General features: G+C 43.2%; 1 pseudogene; it reads left to right on the plus strand.

Annotated features, from left to right (window-relative positions):
• The first annotated feature begins 12,676 nt into the window (after positions 1–12,676).
• LOC101332416 (glutamate dehydrogenase 1, mitochondrial-like) lies at positions 12,677–14,143 on the plus strand (annotated as a pseudogene).
• The last annotated feature ends 202 nt before the right edge of the window (positions 14,144–14,345 follow it).

Below are 14,345 nucleotides of genomic sequence, written 5' to 3' on the forward strand. Positions count from 1 at the left end.
AATTAATTTATTTTTTGGCTGCGGTGGGTCTTCACTGCTGCACGCAGGCTTTTCTCTAGTGGAGGCAAGCGGGGGCTACTCTTCATTGCAGTGTGCTGGTTTCTCATTGCAGTGGCTTCTCTTCTTGCAGAGCATGGGCTCAGTAGTTGTGGCTCAAGGGCTCTAGAGCACAGGCTCAGTAGTTGTGGCGCACGGGCTTAGTTGCTCCGCGGCATGTGGGATGTTCCCGGACCAGGGCTCAGACATTGGCAGGCGTATTCTTAAGCAGTGCACCACCAGGGAAGTCCCTCCATTGTCTCTTGAACTTTGGCTTGTTGCCCAAATCATCCGCAAGTTCTTTGGGGAAAACTTGGTTTTGTGTTCTGACTCTGACACTTCTTGGTTGTTGATCATGGGCTGATCTCTTATCCTTTCAAACCTCAGTTTAATCATTTGTAAATTAGGGATAATCACAAAAGCACCTTGTAGGATCATTTTAAGCATTTTATGAGATAATTATATAAAGCACTTCAGAAATTGAAAAGAGGTACGTATACGTCAGGTGTTATTGCCATTGCTGCTTGGCACATGTTTCTCCAAGATATTTCCTGGATCAATTTTCCACAATCCATAATCTCTGCTCGTTCCTCTCATTCATTCAATATTTACTGGGTATCTATTGTGTATCAAGCTCCATTCTACATGATGAGCTTAAAAAAGGAATAAGATAAAATGCAGCCCATCAGGAATTCCACTAACTAGCAGCAGGTGTATAAAGAATTACAATATAGAATGTGTGTATGGGTACAAAGTGCTATGGAAGCACAAAGGGTGAACTTACTGATGCTGGGGTCCTTAGGAAGGCTGGATAGTATGAGTAACATTTGGATAGTTTTAAATCAAAAGTAGAAGTTCTCTAGACAGGGCATTCCAGGCAATTGTGATGGATTTTCAGGTTTACACAAAAGGCAAGTAGTCTAGAAGTGGCTGATACATAAGGTATAACAACAACAACAGTAACTACAACTATCTTTTAGAATGACTTCTAAGCTCCAAACTTTTTAGCAACATATATAAACTGTACTACTCCCTTCAAGGGAGGTAGCATTAACTCATGATTACAAGTCAGGCATCTCAGGCTCAGAGAGGTTAAGCAACTTGCCTAAGATCACACAGCTGGTAAATACGGAAGTCAGATAGTGAACTTCAATCCTTCTGACTCTCAAATTTGTGCTTTTACTTAATTATCACCCTGCTTCTCATGAACTGGGGGATATTAGGAGAGGACTGGAAATGTAGGCAAGGGACAGAGTTTGCAGACCTTGGAATACCAAAGCCAAGGAGCTTGGATTTTATTCCACAGAGAGTGGGAGTCACTGAGGGATTTTTGAGCAGCTGTTTTAGAAAAACCAGTCTAGGGGCAGAGTGTATATTAGATGGAACAAGGAAGAGACCAGAAACAGGAAGATCAGTTAAGAAGTTGTTAACAAAAATCCAGGCAAGCGAAAATAAAGACCTCTTAAACTGGGTATTTATTTGCTCACTCACATGTGTGTGGGCACAGATTATTGTTTTATTAAGTAAGGATGTTTGTTATCTCACAGAACAGAAAGGCCACAGGTAGGGCAGGTTGATCAGTGGTCCATCAAAAGCCTTGGCCTCTTTCCATCTCTCTGCTCCATCTCTAGTTATTCAAATATGGGATCCCCCTGTAGACCAAGATTGCTAGCAGTGGCAGTTAGAGAGCTACATGCCCCCTGGTGCCCACCCTACCAGACAGAGGACTCTCTCCTCACAGACAGGAATCCAGTCTTTCCTTCAGTCTGATTGGGTCAACTTGGATAACATGAATGAATAACTCCTGCCAGTGGAGCTGCATTAATTGGCCTGGATGGATCAGGGCGCTCCTCTGGACCCGGATAGGGTAAATCTCACCGTGAGTTGTGTGGTAGAGGTCGGTACTGGAACCAAATAACCGCTTTGTTAGGAAAGGGGGAGTGGAGAGCGAATGCCAAATGGGCAAGTAATGGCATCCACTACTGTCACCAAGCTCTGGGCGTGGATGCTTGAAGGGAATGAGTTTCAGTATATCTCTTTCCTAAAACTGATCTTCCTGTGGATGTTTCCATGGTCAAGGCCTCAAGCTAGCTTCTTTCCAACTCCCCTTTCATAATCACCCTTCTCCTACTTTACAAAAGAAAGGCATACCTCTCACCTATTCCAAATATTACCATGGTGCATTGACTCAGGAAAAAAATTTTCTTGGGTGCCAAAAAAAGGAATATTTAAAATATTGCAGTTCGTATTGAGAAAGTGAATGGTTATAATGACTGGGTAACAAATACTTTTGCAAGTCAGGTGGTTTCTAGTTTTTTGAAATTTGAAGGAAGACATAACTTAGTTGCCATCTGATAGATCACTAAATATACTTTTTTTTAAGATAGGTCATAATGCTATTTTTGATATAGGATTATAAAAAGTAAAATAGGAATAGAATTAGTGCTGAACCATGTTTTATTCTAATAATACGTTATATTCAACCACAGATACATGAACTGATTGGGAAAACAATAAAAGTCCCATCTATCTTGTTAAGCGATGTATTTCCAATAAAATGCACTTTTATATTTAGTAATCAAAAAATCAACATATTTATGTTTCTGTTGATTGTATATTAGTAACAATTCTCATATTAATTCTTTTCTAACACACAGATATTTTTGGCATCAAAATAAACTTTTTTTCAACTTCAATTTATATTTTTGTTTCAGAGAAGTAAGAAGAGTGATAAATAAATGATTTCCAAGCATTAAAGTGGGGAAAGTTAAATGGAAATAATAAGTTCACGGAGAAAATATGTAAAAATTAAACCATTAAAAAAGAGTTTGTTCATGTATTTTCGAATGAGTGATTCTGAATATCAAGTCGAGAATTGGTCCCATTGGATATATTTTTTTAATGCTTTAATAATTTTATTAAATGCTAATACTTATACTATGTTGAAAACTACCTCTTGAAATACATCAACTTATAACAAAAAATTTTAGATGTCAACTTAAAACATGTGAAGGGGGTATATAGTTTTTCCAAATTATTTTAGGAGACATGAATCAGAAGTGTTGATCACCATTTGCTTAAAGGAGAAAACCAAGCTGGGTCAAATCACACCAGACTTGCTGTAGCGCTGGGCAGACTACTCATATCGTTCCATCTTTGTGCTGATTTTGAGGTTCCTATAAAACATCTAAGTCAAAATGATTCCAATTTTAGGCAATTGGAATTCAGCAGACGAGTCTGGACTAGAGATATATTGTTTGGGGGTCATACAAATACAGAGACTGTCAAATCAAAGACATTTTTGCCATCATCAAGAGAGAGTATGACAATGGGGAAAAGCAGCAGAATCGTATTTTGGGAAATAACAATGGCAAAGGAAAGGGAAGAGGGATCAGAGAAGCAGGAAGCGAGTAAGGAGAACAAAAAACCAAAAGGAAAGTTTTAGGAGGGAAGTTGTGAGCAATAGTGCTAAAAGAGGTCAACTAAGAGAAAAACTATAAAGTATCCATTGGGTCTGGCAATTAGACAGTTAGGAGATCACCTTAGTGAGGTCAATTTCGGTGGAGTAGTAGGACAGAAGCCTGACGACACTGGCTGGAGGGCGGGGGCAAGCGAGATAAAGATGAATTTGAGGTTCTGAATATGAGTAAAAGAAACCGGAAAGTCAGCAAAGGAGCCAAGTGATTGTTCTCCCGGTGGGAGGTAAAGACAAGAGTGCAGCTTCCCAACAGTTGAACTTATTAAACATGACTAATTTGGTTTTAGAAATTAGGGGGTTGAGAAAATCCAGGTCGAAAGGAACAATGAGAATTGAAGGTCTAAAATAAGAAAACGTTAGTGCTCCGTGTGTGAACAAAGGAATTCATCGTCTTTGGCAACTACTGTATATGAAGTATGCATTAGGGTGTGAAGGAACAAGAGAGAAATAAGACATCCTTTGCTTCAGTGTTGGCTGATGATGTACGTAGTACATAGATGTACGTGGAATGAGATCTGAGCTGGATAAAGAACAGAGGATCGTGGTAGAACCCTGGAGTTCAGTCCTGGCAATGTACTAGAGAAGGAGTGATCAGAGAAGTAGCAAAATCAGAAGATTGAAGCCACTCAAAAGCAAAACAAACACGAAGTTTCAAGAAGGTGGTGGAATAGAATGCTGCAGAGGGTTAAAGAACAAGTGGATGGTGGAAAACGTGGGGGATATTGGGCATGTGCTGCCCACTCAGAGAGGTTTCTTGATGACTTTTCTGTCCCAAAGACTCCTTTTGCTACATTTGTGTTGTGGTTGGTATGTGAATGGCAGTTTGGAGATATTGCCCATTTGGTAAATTAGGCACCCAAGAATTTAATATCTTTGAAAATGATAAATGCTTTGCAAGTCATAATCATGTTACAGTTATGGACTCAGTAATAGTGTGAATTTTCCCCTAATAATAGTATCTATGTCACCACTTAAGGCAAAGAGGATACTTTCCAGCTCAGATAACACTTTCTAATCATGGTTTAAGCAAGTCTCCTTTCTGTATGTGCACCTTTTTAAATGGTCCAATTCAGCTTTTGCCTTTCCTCTGAAGAGCTAATCAAATATGTGCTGAAACCACTTAGAACCACATTATAAATTTCCTTTCTTCCTTACTTCTCTCTCCTTGGCTATAAAAATTTGGTACCTGTCCAAAATCAAAACATAAAGAACCAAACACACTTCATCAGCAAGAAGAAGGGCTCTGTTTTCATTTTGTTTCATTTCATAAAAACATTAGCCCTACACTCAGAGCATCTACCATGTAGGGTGAGCCTGGAACCCCCTGGAACAAGGGCTTGTTTTTACGAAAAGGGAAGGATCAGAAGTTGATGTGATCCTTCCTGCTACAGATACTTGAGGACTTGAACTTGAGTCGAGAAGCACAGACTCTCATGCTTGAAGGACTTCAAATTTTAGCTAGTCAACTACCTGTCCAATATTTGTATCCCTTCCACAACATTTCTGCAAAGTGATGGGGAATTCACTAGCTCCTGAGAACAGCTCTGACTTAGCAGGTTCTGTTACCGAGTAAGGGCTCGCTGTCTGACACACAGTTAAGCCAATACTATGGCACTGGCTTCTGAGAAAAGAAGGAGCTTTATTGAGAGGTTGACCGGCAAAGAGACAGAAGGCAAGGCTCTCAAATTTGTCTCCTTGATCCAGGGCTCTGGGCGAAAATTAAGGGATAAGGGGTATTTCAAACTTGGAAGCTGATTGGCTAGTCTTGAATTAGTCCATATAAGCTACTCCTGCTGCTGGAAGCCAGATTTTCCTTATTGAAGGACTTCTTGCTTCGTAAAGGACTCTGGTGGCAACATTTCTATTCTTTGAGTTTGGTAAACTGAAGATTCTTGATTCTGGGGTCTTGCTGGAGACACGGGTTCCCATCTTGCACATGCACAGTGCTATCTCTGTAAAATAACTACAGGTTTGATTAGTCAACCTATTTAAGGAGGCAAAATCAGTGTAAGCTGACCAGTTCCATTTCCTTACAAGGAGGCAAAATGTGTCTCCCGATAGTGTTGTTGGTCCTATAGTTGTACCAATTCAGGCCATTCAGGGTAAACGCAGTCCCTCCAAACCCTTCAAATATTTGAAGGTAGTTTTGTTCTTGAAGCCCTTAAGTCTTCTCTTTTCCTTCAACTTCTACATCTGAGCTTGCCTTTAAGCTCTCCACTGCCTTAGCTGCTGTCTCTCAATGCACTCAGTTTTTTGTCCTCCTAAAGTATCACCCCAGTACGGAATGCGATCCCGACTCCTGGGCCGTCCTGAGAAGGGCAAGGAGGAGGGGTGTGGTCATCTCTCACATTCGAAATTCAACAACTCTGGCTTAACCACTGTGCCACCAGGGAAGTCCCCAAATTCCCTCTATCTTGTAAGACCCAACTCAACTACTACCTCTCCGATGGAGCCCTCCTATGTCATTCCAACCTGTAATTATCTCCCACTTTCCTGAAAGTTTTCATCCATCAGAAGCTGATAGAGCAGAATCCACCTACAATCCAAGGGAACAGAACATCTCAGTCATTCGCCTTGTATTATTTACAATAAACTGTATGTATACGTATTACACTCCCAGGAAAACATAAACCATCTTTTAAAATTCACTTTGTTTTGTTTACTGGATGTTATGGACTGAATGTTTCTGTCCCCCCAAATTCATATGTTGAAATCCTAACCCCTAATGTGATGGTATCAGGGGCAACTAAGTCATGAGGGTTTAGTGCCCTTATAAAAGAGACCCCAGAGAGCTCTCTAGCCCTCTTTCTACCATTTGAGGATGCAATGTGAAGAAGGCAGTCTGCAACTCGGTCCTCTCAAGAACCGAACTGTGCTGGCATGCTGATCTCCGACTTCCACGCTCCGGAACTATGAGAAATAAGCGTTTGTTGTTTAAGCCACCCAGTCTATGGTACTTTGTCATAGCAGCCCTGACTATAGCAGCAGCTGACTAAACCACTGGAGTATTGCCGGCACCTGGAGAATGTACCAGGCACTCAAAAAATATTTGTCAGATGAATGAATGAAAAGTTGAAAAGTGCTTAAGAAATGTTTGTTGATTGGCTGATTGACCTGGATTGGACAGATGACTAACCAGGGCAGAGATTAAATAGCAGAGAAGGACAGGATATCATTCGTAAAAATCAAACAGTCCTCCACATCCTTGGGTCTGATCCAGATTTGCGGAAGGAGAAGGAAGAGGTGGGCTGTCAGCAAAGTCTCCAAGTTCTCAGGGGAGTAAGATTATGTAGGGAGCTCTGACTCATCTCAGGAAATCAGCAGCAGTGCTTCAATACTTCCTAAACACAGCAGCCCCCAGAGGAAGCTTGGAAGCAGTTCTGGATCCTCTCTTGTCTTTCCCCCTTTGACAGGAGGGACCGCAGGTTGCAGCATGACTGCTCAGCCTCCCAGGTGCTATGGTTATTCAGTATTCCGGATACGGCGGGGGCATCCTGCCGTATCAGTCACCCACATATTCCCATTTCTTCTGAGCCCAGGAAACTAGTAGAGGCAGGAAAAATGGAGGCAGAAAGCATAGAAATCAAAGAGTGACAAACTCTGATGTCTTAATTAAATGTATTCTCTCCACCCACCTCTCCCCTCCCCAGTCTTACTCCTCCTATTTATTTTTTTTAATGTTTTTTATTTTTATTATATTTTAAATGTATTTATTTCATCTTATTTATTTTTGGCTGCGTTGGGTCTTCGTTGCTGTGCGTGGGCTTTCTCTAGTTGCTGCCAGCTGGGGTTACTCTTCGTTGCGGTGCGCGGGCTTCTCAGTGCGGTGGTTTCTCTTGTTGTGGAGCACAGGCTTTAGGCACGTGTAGTTGTGGAGCACAGGCTTCAGTAGTTGTGGTGCACGGGCTTTGTTGCTCCGCAGCATGTGGGATCTTCCCCGACCAGGGCTCGAACCCATGTCCCCTGCATTGGCAGGCGGATTCTTAACCACTGCGCCACCAGGGAAGCCCACTCCTCCTATTTAGCTTGTGGCTCCACCATATCTTCTCAGCCCCAAATGCTACCTTCCATTCCTTCCTCATTCTCATTTTCAATATCCCGGTGGCCAAAAAATGCTGTCAATTCTACTCTGAAACGTCGCTCACATCTGACCTCCCCTTTGCAGGTTTACAGCTTCTACCCTTTAGCAAGTTCTTATCCTCTCTCACCCAAATTATTGCAATAGCTTCCTGTTGTTCTGCCTGCCTCAAATCCCTCCCCCTTCTCCAGAGCATCCTTCACGTTGCCACCAGTGAAATCACACAGGATCTGAGCATGTCATTCTGTGTTTGAAATAGTCAATGGCTCCTTACTGCCTACAGAATAAAATCTAAAACTCTTGATCTAGCAAAGTCTTCCTTATCAAACCATAACTCACCTTTTCTCTGCCCGTCCTCATAGCATTTCTATTCTGCCCCATTCCTGAACTTTCTCCACCTTAAGCTTTCTACAGCCAAAATTTTAGTTATCTTTCAAAAACGAATTCAGGCTTTACCTTCCCTGGAAATCCTCCATTTTAATGAGTGAAAACCTAGGAGCATTCAGAAATCACTCTATATGGAGCAGTAGGCAAAATTCAAAAGCATCTTGGAGGCAAAAGATGGATTTGAGGAGTAAAGGATAGTTCAATCACTGTGTGATCATGGTCAAGTGTCAAAAGCCAGACCTGGGGATGTCGAGAAAGTGCAGAGGACAAACCAAGTTAATTGCTAGTCGGGAGATCTAAGAGATAGGACCTAGCATTCGTCGAAGGCCAACAAGATGTATGTTCTACATTAAGCACATGTGCGTATATTATCTTGATTAATCCTTCCAACAACCCTGTGAGCTAAGTGTTATTGTCACTATTTTATTAGATGAGGAAATTCAGGCTCAGAGAGCTGTCCTAGGTTCAATGTCACATAATGAGCGATTAACATAACTAGAATAGTAACTTGTATCTGTTCGACTCTCAACTTAGTGCTCTCCCCACCTACCATGAACCCACAGGAAAGTGTAGCAAATCGCAAAGTCAGAATACCAAGCAGATACAGGGTCGGAAAGCAGCAAAGGACGACAGGATCACAGGTTGACTTCCCAACATGGCATGAGAGTAGGGCTTGCTCCCAGCAGACAGCATCATGATGAGTTCCTTTTAAGGGGCTGTCTTAAGGACAATTTTTGGAACTTGATATCTTCCCTAATTCCCACATCTCCTCCCACCCACCCTCCACCCAAATTAGCGTCATGCCTTCCTCTGAGCTCCCATATTCCTGGTTTTGACACATAATATGCTTTACGTATAAGACATAATAGTAATAGACACCCCAAAACTTAGTGTCTTAAAACAAGAGCAACCATTTTTTTTGACTCATGACTCTGTAATTTATGCAGGTCAGCAGGGACAACTTGTCTCTGCTACCATAGTGTTGCTTGGGCAGCTTGACTGGGACTAGAGGATCTACAACAGTTTTGCTCACGTCTCACGGCCGAGCTGGGGCAACTGGAATGGAATGGCTTGGGGCTGGCAGGGTCTCTCTCAAGCAGAGTGACTGGACTTCTTTACACGGAGGCTGGCTTTAAAGAGAAAAAACAAAAACAAAAACAGAAACTCTAAGACCTCTTAAGTCTTATACCCAGAAAGTCATACAATGTCACTTCTGCCAGAATGTATTGGTCAAAGCAAGTGATGAAAGCAGCCCAGAATTCAGGGGAGGGGGAAAAAATCCATCTCCCGATGGGAGGGGCATCAAAGTCACATTCCAAAGAACAGGAAGGACTGGAGGGATTTTTCTGGTCATCGTTAGGGATAATTTACCACAGTGAGTTTTATGTCCATCTGTTTTCTCCAATAGATTATCTTCCTAAGGTCAAATCCTTGTTTGTATTAATTTTACGTTTCTCACAGTGCCTAGCATAGTAATAGCTAATGCATAGAAAATACACTAACTGGAAATGAAATTTCCGTTCCCCCAATAAGAATTTTATTTTAGTTTTGTCCCTTGCATTCTAAACATTATAGGTCATAAAATGTCAGAGCTGGTAGGAAATTGAATGATCTAGTCCCATACCCCTCATCAATAAATGTGGAGAAATTGGGGCCAGATGGGTGAAGCAACTTGACCAAGGACTCATAGCTGGAGTTGGACCCTAACACTCCCTCACCTCACAATTATGCCACGTTTCCTACCATATGTGCACTGAGCCAAAATTCCAATATGAAGAAAGGGTGACGGAGAGGGAGTAAAGCAGAGGGGTCGTGGAGTCAAATTCTCAGAACGAACCTTGAATCAGAGGACACCAGTCAGCAGAGAGTGGGCAGGCTTGACCTCACAGGCTGAATATGTTTTGTTTGGTTCACATAGCGTTTTGTTTTTTTTTTTAATTTGAAGAAGTTGCCGACCTCAAAAAAAAAAAAGTTCATATCAAAATCCAGATTATCAGCTTCTCTTGAAAACAGCTGGGCCATCTAACCACACTGGGCCTGCCTTCAAGCCTGACAACCATCGGCTGGAGCCATGCGCTGGGGTTTCCAGAGTCCTTGGTTTGGGGCAAGCTCAGCGTTCTTCCCTCATTTGTGTTAGCTGCTTGGCCAACATGTAGGTATGTGAGTGTGTGACTCCTGCCTTAAATGAAGGCATTGGAAAATTATACAGACATCTTTTTTTCTTTTTTTGCGGTACGCGGGCCTGTCACTGCTGTGGCCTCTCCCGTTGCGGAGCAACAGGCTCCGGACGCGCAGGCTCAGCGGCCATGGCTCACGGGCCCAGCCGCTCTGTGGCATGTGGGATCTTCCCAGACCGGGGCACGAACCCGCGTCCCCTGCCTCGGCAGGCGGACTCTCAACCACTGCGCCACCAGGGAAGCCCCCAGGCATCTTTTTTTGTGGCAACTATCTGCCTGCATGTTCCATCTCCCTACAAAGTATAAGCCCCCTAAGAGCACTTGCCATGTCTTAGAAAACTTTGAAACAAGTAATATTTGTTTAGCATTTTATACCTTCCAAAGAGCATTTCTGTACATGATCCCATAGAATACTCAGCAACTTAGTGATGTAGGTCTTAGTGTAACTGAAAGTGGGGTCCGGCTGCTCGCTGCCCAAGAGCCATTAAAGAGGCAAGGTTGGTGGAAAGGAAAGTTTGCTTTATTTCAGAGGCCGGCAACCGGCGGGAGGGCAGACGCCTGTCCAAGGTCGACCCCCCCTGCCCCCCCATTGACAATCAGGGGGCAAGAGCTTTTATAGATGGAGGGAGGGGGCTACGTGCAGAAACAGCACAGTCAGCTCTGACAGTCATCTTGAAATTAGTCATGGGGTGGTCTCATCAGCATCATCTTGATTGTTTTAAGTACAGTTAGTCCTCAGTTCCAGGATCTGTTTGTTCCCATTTCTTTGAGGCCAGTTCTTGGAATTGTGGCAGCTTATGTCATGGCTACAGCCTGGTCATCATGTAGTTAACTTCTTCCACCTGATGGGGGTTTCAGTATCTATAAGACAGCTCACAGGATGTGGCTCAGAATCTTATCTATAGCCCTTGAGGAGGAACCAAAGGTCCTTGACTTTGCTTAATGACTAAAGTATTATTATTTGGTCTCCTTTGACTGTTTTCCTTTGTTTCTGCATTTTCTCCCTTCTCTGATTAAACTTATTCTTTGGCTAAAGGTTTTCTACAGACAAAAGGCAGACTAAGGACATGGTGGGGGACCACAGAGTCCTGCTCCATTTCATTATTAATCTAATTATGAATCTAATTTACTTTAAAAAAATATTTTCCTATCAGAGGAGAGAACAGAATCAGAAAGGCTATGATTTGCCAAAGATCAGCCAGCCATTGAATGTGGAGGTGGGTGTGGAGGGCTCCCGCTGTTTGGGGCTGCCCGGTATCTGTTTTCCTTCCTTCTGGATGTAACAACTTAATTTTCCTTTGGGGAACTATTTCTTTTCCTCACAGCCCTTGAGTTTGGGTGAGGCTGACCCCATGGGAGTGCAACTAAGTCCTGTCCAATAAGAGTTCCGATTATCCCTAACCTCAGTGATTGGTTTAGATGTGAACATGTGACCCAAGCTGGGCCAATCAGAGGTAACCAGTACCAGTCCTAGGACTTTTGCTGGAACTCTTTTTTCTTGCATTACGTTGATTGCTCCCAGTTAAGACCAGCCTCCCCTTTCTTCAGAGTTCTGTGGGCAAGTGACGTGGGAGTCCTAGGAGCTCCCCAGCTCTGCAAAATACCACCGTACCCATGCCCTCCAGAACGCCGCTGACAGGAGTAAAATGGGCTCTGAACTCTGCCTGCCCCTAGAAGAACCTCTTGCTTCTCACCTCCCTCCCTTTCAGTCCTCCCTGACCCACCACCACTCTCTGCCTTGAGACCACCAACACTTATCTCAACATACTCATTATCTGCTTATATCAGTCTCCCCAAAAGTGCAGGACACCCAGGTCATCCCATATTCCCAGGATGCTAATCCTCATACTGCTTTATAAGCAAGGAGGCACACACATCACCACCACCCCCCACGCCCCCCCCACAGTCCCTTTCCCTGTGTTTTTAGTTTGCATACAATTTGCATTCTGAACATCCACAGTTACTTATTTTTTTTCTTCCCCAACTTTATAAAGATGTAATGGACTCATAACAATGTGTAAGTTTAAAGTGCACACAGTGTTTATTTGATACACACATATTGCAAAATGATTACCACCATAGCTTAGCTAACACCTGCATCACATCCCATAATTACCATTTCTTGTTTGTGGTGAGACTAAGATTTACTCTTAGAGAAGTTACTTGTTTCTCCCCACTAGAATGCAAGCCTTATGAGGAAAGGGACCATTCCTGTTTGATACACTGCCATGTATTCCCAGTACTTAGAACAGTGTGTAGGCTAAGGGGGGTTCGGTAATACTGAATTAATGAATAAATATGCCCAGCCTGTTTTGATGGGGATAAGCCCACTTGAGAAAGAAAGCAATAGAGAAGAAAGCAGATGCATGAGGAGGGAAGAAAAATATTCCTGTATTTTAAAAACCTTGTCTTAGTCGGCTTGGGCTGCTATAACAAAACACTATAGACTGGGTGGCCTAAACCACAGAAATCTCTTTTCTCACAGTTCTTGAGGCTGAAAGTCCAAGATCAAGTACCAGCATGGTTGAGCTCTGGTAAGGCTCTCCTCCTGGCTTACAGATGGCCTCCTTCTCACTGTGTCCTCACAGGGCCTCTCCTCAATGTGTAAGTGTGTGTGTGTGTGTGCGTGTGTGTGTGTGTGTGTGTGTGTGTGTGTGTAGAGTGCTCTCTCTTCCTCTTCTTAGAAGCCGCCAATCCTATCAGATTAGGTCTCCACCCTTATGAGCTTATTTAACCCTAAGTACCTCCTAACAGTCCCATTTCCAAATACAGTCACATTGGGTATTAGGGCTTCACTGTATGAGTTTTGGGAAGGATACAATTCAGTCCATAGCACCCTGACCCCAGATGTGCCTTAAACTTTTCAGTGACGTGAAGCAATACTTGCTTCTGCTTATTTTCTGCCTTAAACCGGAAAACATCACAAGGAGGTTCACCATGGAGCTGGCAAAGAAGGGCTTTATTGGTCCTGGCATTGATGTACCTGCCCCAGACATGAGCACGGGCAAGCGGGAGGTGTCCTGGATTGCTGACACCTATGCTAGCACCATAGGGCACTATGATATTAACGCCCATGCCTGTGTTACCAGTAAGCCCATCAGACAGGGTGGAATCCACGGACGGATCTTTGCTGCTGGTCATTCCATGGGATTGAAAACTTCACCAATGAAGCTTCTTACATGAGTATATTAGGAATGACACCAGGATTTGGAGATAAAACATTTGTTGTTCAGGGATTTGGTAATGTGGGCCTGCCCTCTATGAGATATTTACATCATTTTGGTGCTAACTGTGTTGGTGTTGGTGAATCTGATGGGAACATATGGAATCCAGATGGTATTGACCCAAAGGAACTGGAAGACTTCAAATTGCAACATGGAACAATCCTGGGCTTCCCCAAAGCAAAGATCTATGAAGGGAGCATCTTGGAGGCAGACTGTGACATACTGATCCTTGCTGCCAACGAGAAGCAGCTGACCAAGTCCAATACACCCAGAGTCAAAGCCAAGATCATTGCTGAAGGTGCCAACGACTGACAACTCCAGAAGCTGGTAAGATTTTCCTAGAGAGGAACGTCATGGTTATTCCAGATCTCTACTTGAATGCTGGAGGAGTGATAGTACGTTACTTTGAGTGGCTGAAGAATCTGAATCATGTCAGCTATGGCCGTTTGACCTTCAAATATGAATGGGATTCTAACTACCACTTGCTCATGTCTGTTCAAGAGAGTTTGGAAAGGAAATTTGGAAAGCATGGTGGAACCGTTCCCATTGTACCCACAGCAGAGTTCCAAGACAGGATATCGGGTGCCTCTGAGAAAGACGTCGTGCACTCTGGCTTAGCTTACACCATGGAGCGCTCTGCCAGGCAAGTCATGCGCACCGCCGTGAGCTATAACCTAGGCTTGGACCCGAGAACAGCTGCCTATGTCAACGCCATCGAGAAAGTCTTCAAGGTTACAATGAAGCTGGTGTGACCTTCACATAGACCGGACGGGACTGTGGCTGACTGCTTCACTACCCTCCTCACCTCTTCATCCGCAGACCTATCACAAGTTTACATGTAACCACAGAAATCTCTCTCTCATGACTTAATAGATAACGGACACCATTTTCAACAAGTCAATCCAAATCAGCCCCTTAAGAAAAAAAGTTAGGGGATCATATATAAGCTAATAAGTGATAGTAGA

Source organism: Tursiops truncatus, chromosome 8 (genome assembly GCF_011762595.2).
Source record: "Tursiops truncatus isolate mTurTru1 chromosome 8, mTurTru1.mat.Y, whole genome shotgun sequence".
Lineage (NCBI taxonomy): Eukaryota > Metazoa > Chordata > Mammalia > Artiodactyla > Delphinidae > Tursiops > Tursiops truncatus.